General features: G+C 36.5%; 1 protein-coding gene across 1 annotated transcript in view; it reads right to left on the bottom strand.

Annotated features, from left to right (window-relative positions):
• Positions 1–2,998, bottom strand: part of tmie (transmembrane inner ear) — a 67,673-nt gene extending 64,675 nt beyond the window's left edge. Inside the window, exon 1 of the mRNA XM_087239470.1 lies at positions 2,943–2,998. The gene's annotated coding sequence lies outside the window, so the exon portion shown is untranslated. The remainder of the gene's footprint in view (positions 1–2,942) is intronic.
• Positions 2,999–15,744: the final 12,746 nt, after the last annotated feature.

Here is a 15,744-nt window from a genome sequence, read left to right as displayed (position 1 = left end):
GCTTTGCACTCACACTACTGAGCCCTAAGTGAACCACGCTCTGGCACACCTTTTCCAATCGGGACAGGGCCGGCCAAGTGAACCATGCCTGAGCCCGATTCAGAGCACTAACACTTCTCAAACAATTCCAGGAAACGGGCCTGGGGACAGTTCGGGTATTGTGAGTACCCCCTAAGTTAACTTAATTGATTTGTGTTGGGAAAACATGAAGAAATTGTGTGAAACCCAGCATTCTTTTACAGTGTGTGTGTGACAGGTGTTATAGAGTGGCTCCTTAATAAAGAGGCAAACCTCGTTTAGTTGGAGATAAGTTCTCTGGTCGGATTTATTTATTTTTTTATTTACATTTTTAAACATAATTTACTCACCTTAAGTGTAAAAAAAAAATGATAAAAAATGCTAATCATGATGCATGAATTTAGTGTTTTATTATTATTATTATTATTATTTAAATAGTTATTAATTTACTCACATTCATCCATTCATTTTTTTTTTTCTTCAGCTTAGTTGTTTATTTATCAGGCATCGCCACAGCGGAATGAACCACCAACTATTCCAGCATATGTTTTTTTTAAACAGCGGATGCCCTTCCAGCTGCAACCCAGTGCTGGGAAACACACACACTCATACACTACAGCCAATTTGTTTATCCAATTCCCCTATAGCGCATGTTTTTGTACTCGGAAACTGAAGCCCCCGGAGGAAACCCACGCCAACACGTGGAGAACATGCAAACTCCTCACAGAAATGCAAACTGGCCCAGACAGAACTCAAATCAGTGACCTTTTTGCTGGGAGGTGACTGTGCTAACCACTGAGCCACCGTGCCGCCCAATTCACTCACATCTGAAGTGTAAAAAAATAAAAAGGTCAGATTATGATGCAGGCATATTCATTTTTTTTAACACATATAGTTGATAATTATTACCTATTTAGTAATAAATGATCACAAAAATAACACAATTATATCTTCAAGCTCTTCATGCAAAATCAAAGCACTTTTTTGAAACCTTGACAACACTAGATGAAAAATCCAGCATTTTCAAGGATTCCAGCACCTTGTGATGCAAAGCACATGAATGCGATTCCCATGAAACATGAGTCACGGCTACTGATAAAGAGCTCAAAGACTTGTAGAAACAACTTAAAACGATACGGTTGCTTTAAAAATGCATCTTTATCTAACATACGCTTCGTTTAACACTATCAGTACGGTTTGGAGAGGTTTTATTTATATTTCCAAACACGACTGAGCCTTCATCTTTTTAGCGCTATTCAACAGACGTTTCATTTCCAATCTGCCATGATAGATACAAAAAAAAAAAGTGTCGTAAAATGGTGCCACATTAACATTCAATGCACTTTGAAAGCACTGAGAGACGTTCAATAAGCAGTGCAATGTCGTTTTAGAGAAATGTCACATGCACTTTTTCCCAATGACCCGTTCGCTCTTTTTTTCTTAGACTGAAAGACCCTGATAAATTCCTCAGCCGTCTACAGAGAATCACCACGCCTGAACTCATTCTGCGTGTCACGCAAAGAAACCTGATCATAGTAATGACCTTTTTTTTTTTCTTTGGTCCAATACTCTGGATTTCACTTGCCTCATATTAGGCATGCAGAATCTTTTAAAGCATTTAAAGTATCCCTGAACACGCAGTTTATATTTAGACTTGCCTATTTGTGACTTGTAACGTTTCTCCAATCTTCTATTGTCCAGTTTTGGTGAGTCTGTGTGAATTGTAGCCTCAGTTTCCTGTTCTTAGCTGACAGGAGCGGCACCCGGTGTGCTCTTCTGCTGCTGTAGCCCATCCGCCTCAAGGTTGGACGTGTTGTGTGTTCAGAGATGCTCTTCTGCAGAGCTCGGTTGTATCAAGTGCTTATTTGAGTTACTGTTGCCTTTCTATCAGTGGTAACCAGTCTGGCCATTCTCCTCTGAACTCTGGCATCAACAAGGCATTTGCGCCCACAGAACTACCGCTCACTGGATATTTCCTCTTTTTCAGACCATTCCCTGTAATCCCTAGAGATGGTTGTGCGTGAAAATCCCAGTAGATCAGCAGTTTCTGAAATACTCTGACCAGCCGGTCTGGCACCAACAACCATGCCACGTCATTCAACGTTGTTATTAGACATCAAAATAACGTTATCCTTAGACGCTGGCTAGACATTGAATTTGGGTCACTTGACATCACAACCTAAATCTAACCTAATATTAACGCCCCATAACGTTTTGTGCCTGCTAGGCAATAACTACATGCACTACAGAATGTTACGTTTACACACACATCCACAAATTGCATGTAAAGGAATCAGCATTTTACAGCGTAATACTCACTACTCATGAGTACTTTTAAAAGGGCTAGTATTACTCATACTTTGAGTAATATTAACAACAGATACTTTTACTCTACTTGCACTACATTTTTAGGCAAGTAGTGGTACTTTTACTTGAGTATGATTTTCAGTACTCTTTACACCACTGCTAACACTGTAAAAAATACTGGGTTTTCATATTACGAAAAGGTTGTGTTCACTTGTTTTGGGAAAGTGTTTGCCTGATGACCTTAAACCAGCATGCATGCCTCCTTAAGATTACTTGTTCTCGAAACTCTCCATCTGGTCGATATGCATGTCCCAAATCCAATAACAGCAACCCATTTTGTGTGTGTGTGTGTGTGTGTGTCCACAATCCTATGCTCTGATGTAATATCTGATGGAGATAGAATCATTAATTCAGAAGAGGCACAACATTCATATCTAATTCCAGTCTTTTCATAACTGTGGCGCAGGTTGGGTTATTAGTACCCATCACGTAATCCGCAGATCTTAACATTAGCATGACATTTGGCTGTGTTTATTCATTATCTTCTCAAAGGGAGTGGAAAAAACCTTGTCAGTCAAGCTGTGGAGATGTATAGGCTGTAACCGATGTATTCTTACCACATCCTCGCGCCAGCGTGAACACGCTCTAAGAAGATCACAGCCCACAAATGTCAGATCCCCTGAAAGCAGGATGGAAAATCCAAAAGTAAAGAACAGATCTTGAATAACACACACTCATCAATACCTTTTGAATGAAGTAATATAACGACTGTACTGTACATCAGGTACTGAAGGATCCTTTAATGGAGCAGTGTTGACAAAAAACTTTTCATATTATGGTCCCACTTTATATTAAGTGTCCTTAACTACTATGTACTTGCATCAAAAAATAAATACAATGTACTTACTGTGTTGATAATGTATTTGAGAACACTTGTGGTGCTCTTGAGTTGGGATAGAGGTTGAGTTATGGACAGGTTTGGTGGTGTGGGTAGGTTTAAGGGTGGGTTAAGGTGTAGGGAATGATCAGCAGTGTATTTACAAATGTAATTACAAAAGTTAATTACAGATTTAAATACATACAGGTATGTAATCAAGCATAAGTACACTGTAAATACATGTATTTACACAATAAGTACATTGTAACAAATTATTAATTCCTATGTAAGAACGTATTAGTTAAGGCCACTTAATATAAATTTTATTATATTATTTTTATTATTTTTTTTTACCAACAAAAACTAAATAAAAATCAGTTTGTAACAACAACATTTTGTCCATGAATATAGTTCAAACAAGAAAATGTTTATGAAGGTACTGTTTGTTAAAAGATTCTGTTAGAACATTTTATTTTCTCAGCATTTTATTGTTATGTGATTATTATATATTTTTTACTATTTTATTAAAATAGGCCTGCAAGTATACAAAGTAAGTCATGACTTAAAATATATACATAAAACATATGCTGGAATACTCAAGTGGTGCTCGCTGCAGAGCCATTTGAGCAGAGCTGAGCTCCAGCGAGGGGGAGCTTGAGCTTGAGCTCCACCTTTTTTGCACTTCTTCTACGAGTGATGTCACTGGGGGTGGGGTTAGGGGTGGGGTTGGTGTACGCATTAAAACAGCTTACAGGAGGCAGAGCGAGAGCTCATGCTCCCCCTCGCTGGAGCTCAGCTCTGCTCAAATGGCTCTGCAGCGAGCACCCTCTCGGAATACTTGGTGGTTCACTCCGCTGTGGTGACCCCTGATAAGTGAAGTTTATTTATAAACTAATTTCGAGAGGAGCACACGCAGCAGCTGGTCCTCATTAGCTAACGCACGATTCGGCAATCAGATGGTTCCTAAATCACTTTAAATAACCAGAGTATCTTATCTTAGCCATATCCGTCTTGAAGAATCCCCCCTTCCACCCCTACTCCTCTCCTTTCCTAGTCAGGGCAGCACGGAGGCCCAGTGGTTAGTATTATTGCCTCACAGCGAGAATGTCACTGGCTCAGATCTAACCTAGCCAAGTCGGCATTTTTGTGTGGAGTTTGCATGACCTCCCGGTGTTTGCGTGGGTATACCCCGAGCTCTCCGGTTTCCTCCCACAGACCAAAAACATGTAACATAAGTAAATAGACAAAACTAAATCAACATCATAGACAACCGTTAAATTCAGCATACGGTCTCCATAGCTATTCATAAACGACATTCACCATTATCAAGAAGGGGAGTTCTCGAGACCTACCAGAGCTCAGACTGCTCTCTCGCCCTGCAACGGGAGGGGGGGAGCCCCGAGCTCGAGGATCAAGCTCAGGGCTTGCTCCCGGGACAGCATGCCAAACACGCTTTAGTCATCAGCAAAGGGTGAACTCTTGAAATAAGGGACTAAGCCGAATGAATGAATGAATGAATGAATGAATGAATGAATGAATGAATGCTTTAAACAGGGGTTTACATTTAAAACGTTTCTTTAGATCAGGAATTCACAACCGGTGGGCCTCAGCGATCCTGCGAGAGTGGGCCGCGAGATACCTTAAAATTAACTCTTAATTTTAAGGGTGTCACAAGATCTCGCTAGTTTAAATCGCAACGAAATTTCTCGTCGAGGTAAAAAGTTGTTTTGTGAGTTGAGATGGTAGCATGAGGGGGCATGAGGAAGTCACCTGGATACTGTCACAAAATCCGAATTGACTGTCAAGATCTGCAATGTAAATACAGTGAAATTCTATGGGGAGAAAGCCAGTCAGTAGAGTTTGCTATTTTCCATTTATTTAATAACAAATATTTTGCAGTGTTTGCATGTTCATTGCATAGAATTCAATATAAACTAATATAAAACTATTGCATACATAAAATTATGGGAATAATTATGCAAATTGCATACATAGTAGTAGAAGTAAGTTCAATAAAGGTAAAAAAACACTTAACTTGTTTTGTATTAGGTGATTTAAAAACATTTTTTTACATATAAAAATCTATTTTCCATTCATATTTGCAAAGTATTTGAAGACTATTCCATTCATATGTTTCATCATTAAGGATTTCTTTAAAATACTGTAAAAATCTCTTCTCGTTTATGTGAACCCAATCTTGTGCCTGGTCTCGTCTCGTGAAGTAGGCGTCTCGTCACACCCCTACCTAATATTATATTAGAATTTTTGGATTTTGCTACATATATACATATATATATACGGGTGTGTGTGTGTGTGTGTGTGCGTCTATATACATATATATATATATATGTGTGTGTGTGTGTGTGTGTGTGTATGTATATGTATGTGTGTGTATGTGTGTATGTATGTATGTATATATATATATATATATATATATATATATATATGTATGTGTATGTGTGTGTGTGTGTGTGTGTGTGTGTGTGTGTGTGTGTGTGTGTGTGTGTGTGTATGTATATGTATGTGCGTGTATGTGTGTATGTATGTATGTATGTGTGTGTATATATATATATATATATATATATATATATATATATATATATATATATATATATATATGTATGTGTATGTGTGTGTATGTGTGTGTATACACACACACACACACACAGGTATTATATATTTTTTTAATAAATAAAGGTTTAAATGAACATTTCATGCAAAGATTTTAGAGAAAATGTCAGACAGGTGGGCCTTCAAAAATTGATCAGAGAAAGAAGTGGGCCCCGAAATGAAAAAGGTTGAGACCCCTGCTTCAGATGACCATAATAGCATATCTTAAAAGTCCATGCTGCTAATAGCCAAAAATCAGGGTCTTCTGAATGACAAAAGGCTAGGACCCATATTTTTATTTTTCAAAATAAAAACCTTTAAATATTTAGCTGTATTTTGTTTAACTTTGTCGTGACTCTACAAATACTATGTTTTGTGATGACTTGTTAACTATAATTCACATTTGACCTTGCAGATCATGCGGTGTGATTACAATATTGCTGCTGATGGTAAATATTGTGCAGCCTGTAGATAACAGAAATCACCGGTTCTGTTTCTGCCGCACTGATCCAATCCAGTTTCATGCGGAGCCTTTATTTTTCACAATCACCGTTTCGAGCCCAGTGTCAGACTCACAGAGCAATCTTGAGATAAGTGTGTCATGGAAAAAGTCATGCGAGAGTGATGGGAAGCCAGTTTGAAGAGGGCAGACACGGATCCAGATCGCTTTTTTTTTTTTTCGCCCAGTAACTGACCCTTTTCCTTTGAATGCTTTCATTAAAAGTAATTAAGCAAAAAGAAAGAGCTGCAACCGTGGGATTGTGGAAGAAAAAGCGTCATATCTGCGTTAAAGTCGTGCATGAGCTGCCACCCAGAAGGCCTCTTATAAAAGACGCTGCCAAACCGTAATACTGTGGTGCCACTGACAGCACCAATCACAGCCTGCGGTGCCAGTTTCTCCTCAAAACACCAGCTACTTTTGCATGCTTTTAGGTCAGATTTCTGCTATTATGGGATGCTGTTATTAACAGTGGACTGTTTTTGCAATTGTTTGCCCATGCATTTGAATGTTTTCCTATTAATTGCATGCTAAAATGATTTAATGCGTAATGACAGGCGGGGTAAGGATACATGGAGGGATGTCATTCTGCAAGCTCGTGTGCACAGTCTCTCTTAATGCGGCACATCATTTATTTTAATCCTAATTAAAGGATTCTGGAAAGACGATTCAGAGGACTTCTCTGGCTCCAATCTGACATGCACTGCCCTCTAGTGGTTTCAGCATCATTCTGTTGAAAAACCTAATTAGATTTAGGCAAATATGGGAATAAATCTGAGATCTGATCTGCATGCATATACACAGGTTACACTGAAATAAAATGATTAATTAGATTTACTAAATGTTTTTAAGGTAAAGGGTCGCAAACTATTTATATGGGATGAATTTACCCAGTTTAATTTGTTTAATTTCAGCCCATATGCTTTGTTTGCAACCACTTAAATAAAAAAAAAATGTAACAGATTTAATTAATATTTTTTTAACGGTAGGTAAAACATTTCTAACCTTAAAATGATCAACAAAACTGTTAAAATCCACAATAAAGAAAATTAGAAATTGAAAGAAATTGAAGAAATTGTTGCAATAATCGATTATTATTGTCATTTTGAGATCATTTTTAATTCTTAATTTCTTAATAATTATATTTTATAATAAATAATAATATTTAGAATTCTTTGAAGTTATTTAGATTATATAATTTGATGTTAAAAAGGTAAATGTCCTATTATATATACTATTATATGTCCTATTAGCTAAATGTCCAGTTATAAACATGGACACCAGTGGGGAACGTAAATGTCGTTGTAAAATGTTTTTAATGTAATTTGAGAATTTGTAAATATATATTGCAACCGCAAAAATGATTGAGGTCATCTCCAAGTATTGCACGAAAAGTCAGTATATTGATTACAGTGACAGGCTTATGAGTAGCTTGATGCAAGGCAAGTTATTGTATGATGATGGTTGTTTCTGTAGTCTATCGAAAAAAATAGCTTAAGGGGCTAATAATTTTGTCCTTAAAATGGTGTTTAAAAAATTAAAAACGGCTTTTATTCTGGATGAAATAAAACAAGTAAGACTTTCTCCAGAAGAAAAAATATTATCAGACATACTGTGAACATTTCCTGGCTCTGTTAAACATCATTTGGGGAATATTTCAAAAAGAAAAAAAATTCAAAGGGGGACGAATAATTTTGACATTAACTGTATAGAGCACTGCATTATGTATTCAGTATATTCGGAAAGTATTCATAGCACTTTATTTATTTATTTTTTACATATTTTATGTTACAGCCTTATTCCAAAATGGAATAAATTGATGTATTTCCTCAGAATTCTCCACACAATCCTCCATAATGACAATGTGAAGAAAGAGTTTTTGAAATTGTTGCAAATTTAAAAAATAAGAAACCTAAAAAAAACTCAGATGTTCATCAGTATTCACAGCCTTTGCTCAACACTATGTTGATGCACCTCTGGCAGCGATTACAACCTCAAGTCTTTTTGAATATGATGCCACAAGCTTGGCACAGCTGTCTTTGGGGAATTGTTGGCCATTCCTCTTTGCAGTGCCTCTCCAGCTCTATCAGGTTAGATGGGAAGTGACGGTGTACAGCCATTTTCAGATCTCTCCAGAGATGTTTAATAGGATTTAGGTCTGGGCTCTGGCTGGGCCACTTAAGGATGTTCACCGTGAAGCCACTCCATTGATATTTTGGCGGTGTTCTTTGGGTCATTGTCCTGCTGGAAGATGAAGAGTCGCCTCAGTCTGAGATCAAGAGGTGATGAGCGCTGTCTAGTTTTCTCCAAATGTAACGCCTGGCGTTCACTTCAAAGAGTTCATCAGGTTATTGATCAACTCCCTGACTAAGGCCCTTCTTCCCCGATCACTCAGCTTAGTTGGCCGGCCAGCTCTAGGAAGAGTCCTGGTGGTTAAACATCTTCCATTTACCGATGATGAAGGCCGCTGTGCTCATTGGAACTTTCAGAGCCGCAGAAATGTTTCTGTAACCTTCCCCAGCCTTGTGCCTCGAGAAAATCCCGTCTCAGAGGTCTACAGACAATTCCTTTGTCTTCATGCTTGGTTTATGCTTTGACATGCACTGTCAACCCTGGGAGCTTATATAGACAGGTGTATGCCTTTTCAAATCATGTCCAATCAGCTGAATTGACCACAGGTGAACTCCAATGAAGCTGCTGAAACATCTCAAGAATGATCAGTGGAGACAGAATGTACCTGTGCTCAATTTAGAGCTTCACAGCAAAGGCTGTAAATATTGATGTACATGTGATTTTACAGCTTCTTTATTTTTAGTTAAACGGTATATAGTACATTATATATACTGCCCACCCTATACATATACACATACACATAACTTTCTGATTTTGACTCTTAATGTTATAACATGCACTTTTTATAAAGCTTCTGTGGAACAACGATTATAATAAACTCAATTTAAAAATTCTATATTCATGACTGGATTTTGCGAATCCATCAGCATTTCCCTCCACACCTCAGTTCATTAAGCAGATTTGACGGCAGGCCAACAAACAGCTAGTTGATGATTTGGGTTGTTTTTCCTCCTCCCTCACATCACTTGATTACACTGTTAACACAACACACTTTACAGTGACTTAAACGAATGACATAGTAATCTGTACAGCACTTAATCATTCTAATTACCAGCTATTAGATTAATCACTACATGCTGATTACATGCTGTCTGTTTGTATTACTGTGTAATTGCAATGTAGCCTGGAAGCTGCAAGCGTGACCTTATACACTCTTACTCAAGCAACGTGCAAGAGTTACATTTCGTTCGTAATCTATGGAGCCAGATCAGTCTCAAAAAGAATGCATTTACGAAATAACGTATTCACAATTAACATTTACAAAAATCCAATTTAAATAATAATTATTTTTGACAAATGAATTGGATTTGTGTATTTACGAATCGTGTTTGAAATTCATGAATTGGATTTGCGTATTTACGAATCGTGTTTTGAGCTTACGAATTGGATTTGAGTATTCACGAATTGTGTTTTGAACTTAAGAACTGAATTTGTGTATTTTTGAATTGTATTTTGAATTTTTTGAATTGGATTTGATTGTTTAGGAATCGTGTTTAGAATTTAAAATTTGGATTTGTGTATTTACAAATCGTGTTTTGATCTTTCGAATTATATATGTGTATTTTTTTAATTGTGTATAGAATTTATTAATTGGATTTGTGTATTTACAAATCGTGTTTTGAACTTACGAATTAAATTTGTGTATTTAAGAATCAGGTTTTGAACTTACGAATTAGATTTGTGTATTTACAAATTGTGTTTTGAATTTATGAATTGCATTTGTGTATTTACAAATCACGTCTTGAACTCACGAATTGAATTTGTGTAATTTTGAATCGTGTTTTGAACTTACAAATTAGATTGTTGTATTTACAAATCACGTCTTGAACTTACCAATTAAATTTGTGTAATTACGAATCATGTTTTGAACTTACAAATTAAATTTGTGCATTTATGAATTGTGTTTTGAATTTACAATTTGGATTTGTGTATTTACGAATCGTGTTTTGAACTTTCAAACTGGATTTGTGTAACTATGAATCATGTTTTGAACTTACGAATTAAATTTGTGTATTTACGAATCATGTTTTGAATTTACAAACTGGATTTGTGTATTTACGAAACGTGTTTTGCATTTACGAATCACATTTGTGTATTTACGAATCATGTTGTGAATTTACAAATTGGATTTCTGTATTTACAAATAGTGTTTTGAAGTTACGAATTAGATTGATGTATTTTAAATTAGATTTTGAGCTTAGAAACGTGAATTGCATTGTGGACGTATAAATTTTATTTTGTAAATGTATTATTTTTTGAGACTGATCTGGCCATATAATAATCACGGTGCAAAATGAATGCGTGTATTCAGAGAAGTGATTTGCTCTCACCTCTTCTACAACGCTGTCAAAACTGGCACGGTCCACTTTAACCTCTGCCTGCACAGCGGGGACTTATTTACCCGAGTTCCTGGATGTAGTGGATGGTGTGGAGGAAGCACTGGGCCGGAACGAGGGAATACCTTGGAGGAGCAGCGCAGAAAAAGGGCCCATTCAAAGCTGGAATGACAAATAGGTGAGTCTGTTTACGTACACGCTGTTGACACAAGTACGCATTTGGCTCGGTGGGTTATTGCTGGGTATTCGGGAATAAATCTAAACCTTTCACGGCTACCGGGGTCTCGGGAAACAATGCCAAATCTGTTTGGGTTAAAGCCACATACAGTTGAAGTCAGCATTATGAGCCCTTCTGCAAAGTTTTTTCTAATATTTCTGTTTAACAGATTCAGGAATTTTTCACAGTATTTCCTAAAATATTTCTTCTTCTGGAGAAAGTCTTTTTTTTTATTTCAGCTAGAATAAAAGCAGCTTTTAATTTTTGTAAACCTATTTTAGGCTCAATATTATTAGCCCCATTAAGCAATATTTGTTTTGGATTGTCTCCAGAACAAACCACTGCTATACAATGACTTGCCTAATTACCCTAACTTTACCCTAATTAACCTAGTTAAGACTTTACATGTCTTAAACTACACAGAAATAATATATAAACATTTGTGTACCATTTATATAGATATAGGATGTAGTATAAAATGTTTAATTAGTCTTTGCTGATGTTCATAATTTGTCGCTCTACGAATTTTTCCAGTGCTAGAAAATATGTGGCATTTTCAGATGATCTCGGTAAATAGCCAAAGTGAAATAGATTTGACCTTTGCAAGAACATCATCGAGTGTTAGCAAACAAATCCACAACACGGCCTTTTCTTCCTGTGGAAACTGTGACTGCATCTTTATGTGTGATCTCTGATCTGTCTGATTGTGAACAGGGCTTCAATTAATTATAAAGTACATGTTTAAACACCTCTGTGGTGAATATAAATTTAGCTAAAACTGATATTGATGTCCAAAACAACTTGTTTTGTTGCTCGATATCAAATAACATTGGTATTGTGATACTATTGACACTTCATGTTGGTACTGTTCTCCTCCTAATAATTATTAACAATAATTTAGATATTGGTGTTTAAAACTACTTATGCTGCTTGATATCGAATAACATTAATGGTATTGTGGTATTATTGACTACATGTTACTATTCTCCTCAAAATAATTATTAGCAATAATTCAGATATTGCTGTTTAAAACAACTTGTTTTGCTGCTTTATATCGAATAACGTTGGTATTTTGGTACTATTCTCCTCCAAATAATTATTAATAATTCAGATATTGCTGTTTAAAACAACTTGTTATGCTACTTGATATCGAATAACGCCAATGGTATTGTGGTACGCTACTGCTGACTCTATGTTTCTCCTAATAATTAACGTTACTATGGCACTAACAGAAAAAAAGCATGTACAAAATAATAGGATCAGAATTAATTTGGCTCCTGGCTACATGGACGAAAACATCAATGTTGATATTTCGGCAAAAATAGGCTCGAGTTAATCTCAAAATAAATATATAAAAATAATCTCACGAGAAAACGTATTTTACGCTTTGCCAGTTTAGTGGCTAATTCGTACGAATTCGTATGAGTTCAGTCGTACGAAATTGTACGATATTAAAAAGGAGGCGTGGCACCCAACTCCACCCCTAAACCCAACCGTCATTGCGGGATGAGCAAATCGTACGAATTAGATCATCTGAATTCATCCGAATTAGCCACTAAATCAAAAAGTTACGAATTGCCGTGAGATTGTGTTTTCGCTTCACCATCTTGTCGCCACCACGCTGAATCCATCCGGAAAAGCGCGCGCACTCAACAAGACGTTCAGCCATGACTAACCTTAACGAATCTGATTGGCCGTCGGGTTCCTAAACTCAACAGACACACATGTTATTGATTATAAAGTTCCCAGACGTCAATGCATCTTAGTGTAATGCTACATTCTGTCATAACTAACCTTATTCCAAAGCAATAAGATTAAAGATCATCTCTGAAAAACAAATTAAGATTAAAACACAATAAAAAAACATCTTGTATATCAATCACACACATCTAGAATGATAAAATGACTAGAACCTGTTCAACAGAAGCCATTGTGATGCAATTGTATAATATGGATTATTTATGAAATAATTGAAATACTTCCACCTGAAATGCAATATTGCAATCTATCGGCGTTGTTTTTAACATGGCATGTTTTTACGTCCTTCATACATGTTGAGATCGAGTTTATCGACTTGATGAGGGAATGTCTTGACAATCCACACAGACGTGCAACAAGTAAAATCCTACATGACTTCACGCTTTAACAGACAGTCAAGCAGGTCGCACACCAGAAGCGCCGCGACACGTGTGATAAAACTATCACACACCAAACGCGCACATTCGCATGATATTTAACATGAAACTAATCAGATGGCGCTCTGTGGCGCGGCTGAAATATGACCTGTGTCCTGAATTGTGGCTGGGCGGCGCCGGTGTGTGTATAGAAATCTGTTTAGAATTCTAAAATCCATGGCGCTGCGTGGGGCTGCGCGTCGCCGTGTGGCGCTTCTGGTGTGCGACCTGCTTCATACAGAGAGTGAACCAAAGCGCATTGGTGCCATTATAATGTATCAAATATATTTTCTATAAAATCGTGATTTCTCGATTTAATATAAAATTAAATCGTCGTCAAAATGTAAATTCGAATTAATAAAAAAAAACTACTACTGGTATATAAAAACAAGTACAAATACATCTGACATTGTGAGGTCATGAGAGATGAAGTAAAAGAAACTTCGTATTTCATCGGTTCTACACTTTTTGCTGAAGAACCAATAATGAGATCCTGTCTGAATGTTTTTAGGAATTTTATTTTATATTATTAACTTATTTGAATAGATTAATTATTATATATGTTATTTAAGGTTTAAATTAATATTTTTATTCAGCTTGAATATTATAGGTTGAGAAGACTAGAAAAATTCATTTGACTCAACTAAACAATTTAAGGTAGTAAGGTTTGTTTACTGTGCGCACACACATTGATTTTGGTGGTTTATAAGGACTCTCTATAGGTATAATGTATATTATACTGTTAAAAAACTGCATATATTTGTCCCTACCCTAATCCTACCATGAAACTTGTCAAAGCTTGTGAAACTTTGAAGTGATTTCAATTATGAGGACACAAGGTATGTCCTTATAAACCACTGTATTAGGCCATACACAAGTCATTATACATATCTTGTACCTGTAAACTATTAAAACCAGTACACACACACTTCTTCGTCCTACTCCTAAACCGAGCTTCACAGGAAACAATCTGCATATTTACAATATCAAAAAATTATATTTCTGTGTGATTTATAAGCGTGTTAACCTCAATTTTAGTCCTCATAAGTTTGTGTGCATTCAGGTTTTAGTGCCTACTGGTACAACAAGTACAAATACATCTGACAATGTCCGGTCATGAGAGAAAAAGACTTTGTGTTTCATCGGTTCTACACTTTTTGTTGAAGAACCAATAATGAGATCCTGTCTGAATGTTTTTAGGAAATTTAATTTTTATTTTATTAACCTATTTGAAAAGATTAATTGTTATTTATGTTAAGGTTCAATTAATATTTTATTCAGCTTTAATATTGTAGGTTGAGATGACTAGAAAAATTCATCTGATTCAACTAAACAATTTAAGGCAGTAAGATTTGTTTACAGTGCACACACACACTTTGATTTTGGTGGTTTATGGGGACTCTCCATAGGTATAATGTATATTACACTGTTAAAAAATGCATAAATATGGCCTTACCCTAATCCTACCCTGAAACTTGTCAAAGCTTGTCGCAAATTTTAACGTCAAAAGTCTACCTGAAGTGATTTGAATTATGAGGACACAAGGCATGTCCCCATAAACCACTGTGTTAGGCCATACACAAGTCATTATACATATCTTTGTATCTGTAAACCATTAAAACCAGTACACACACACACACACTGTTCTTTGACCTACTCCTAAACCAAGCTTCACAGGAAACAATCTGCCTATTTACAATATACAAAAAACATAATTCTGTGTGATTCATAAGCATGTTTAACCTTGGGGACCTCAATTTTAGTCCCCATGAGTCTGTGTGCATTCAGGTTTTAGTGCCCACAAAAAATATACAAACACACAGCTTGTTTCATAACACTTCAACTCGCTCTCTTCAATACATCTGATATTGTGAGGTCATGAGAGATGAAGGAAAAGACGATTGTGTTTCATCAGCGCTACACTTTTTGTTGGAAAACCAATAATAAGATCCTGTCAGAATGTTTTTAAGAAATTATCAAGGTAAACCAACATATTTTCTCTCTCTCTCTCCCCTTTTGGCACTCTAAAGTGGAAACAAAGTTCCCTGCCTTCTTTTTCTGACGCACATTTGCTCATTAATATTTGATTTGTGTGCGTCGTGGTGCGAAACCAAAATGAAAAGCTAAACCAAAGTAAGCTCCCCAGGTGTGAAACACTTTGTCCACAACTGCATACGCATGTGTGTGTGTGTGTGAAGACTCTCACTTTAGCGTGTGTCTGGTCTTGTTTACACTGACCGTATCAGCGTCCGCATTCATGCTGCCATACATGAGTTATTCTCTTTCCTATGTGGCCGGAGGGGGTTTTGAGGCTCCAGCACGCTTAATTTAAACCTGTGGCTGAAGCAGTGTGTTGCTCCTGAAACAGCGCACTATTTCATCTTCCCAGAACCCGGAGGGACACTGGCAGGCCCGAAGGCTGTTACGGCTGCAAGTACCACAAGACAAAAATATCATGCAGGATTGGAAATGATGGGGGGGGGGGGATATGCCTTGTTTACATTGAAGGAATAAAACGAACTTGTGTTTGAAATTAGATTTCAGATAAGAGACGTTCAACACTCACAAAAATA

The sequence above is a fragment of the Danio rerio genome, chromosome 2, assembly GCF_052040795.2.
Source record: "Danio rerio strain M-AB ecotype USA chromosome 2, GRCz13ab, whole genome shotgun sequence".
Taxonomy (NCBI): domain Eukaryota; kingdom Metazoa; phylum Chordata; class Actinopteri; order Cypriniformes; family Danionidae; genus Danio; species Danio rerio.
This window is presented reverse-complemented; position numbering and strand designations above follow the sequence as displayed.